Source organism: Lissotriton helveticus, chromosome 4_1 (assembly GCF_964261635.1).
Source record: "Lissotriton helveticus chromosome 4_1, aLisHel1.1, whole genome shotgun sequence".
Classification (NCBI taxonomy): domain Eukaryota; kingdom Metazoa; phylum Chordata; class Amphibia; order Caudata; family Salamandridae; genus Lissotriton; species Lissotriton helveticus.
This window is the reverse complement of record NC_136063.1, coordinates 1,498,040,630-1,498,041,212: the sequence shown is the minus strand read 5'-3', so window position 1 is coordinate 1,498,041,212 and position 583 is coordinate 1,498,040,630.

Genomic DNA, 583 nt, shown 5'->3' with positions numbered 1-583 from the left:
GCAATCACAGACTAAAATGGCATAAGGTTGCATGTCAGGAGGATGTACTGTTTAGTATTAGAGCGTCAGTTGAACTAAAGAGCATAGAACTCTCATCGCTCAACACCGCCCAGGGTAATGAGCAGGGTTTCCAATTGAGTGAATCTTACAGGAGTTTAATAACGAAATTGGGCTCCTTTTTTATTGCTAGGGAGGCCCCGGACAGGCTCCTGAAGCGAGCCGAGCAAGGAGAGGTTCTCCGGGCACCACGGAACCCCCGTCCCGGGCCTTTGGCAGTGCGGCAGGCCGGAGGGACCATTCAAAAATAAGGAGTACAGTCAAGACAATACATACATGAGTGCATTAAAAAAAGAGAAAGTTCAAAATGACATGTCTTTTCCAAAACAGAAGAACGGAGCCCGTCAACTCCCGTTCATGGAGAACCAATCAATTCAGATTTCCAGACCAACAGATACCAAAATCAGGAAGTCCAGAGACTACCAAGAGACCGTCGGACAGGGGTTAACCACAGACCGTCCTACAGACTATCCTGCAATCCTCCTGGTTCACCCTCAGGACTATTCTGACTGAGCACGCTGCCTTA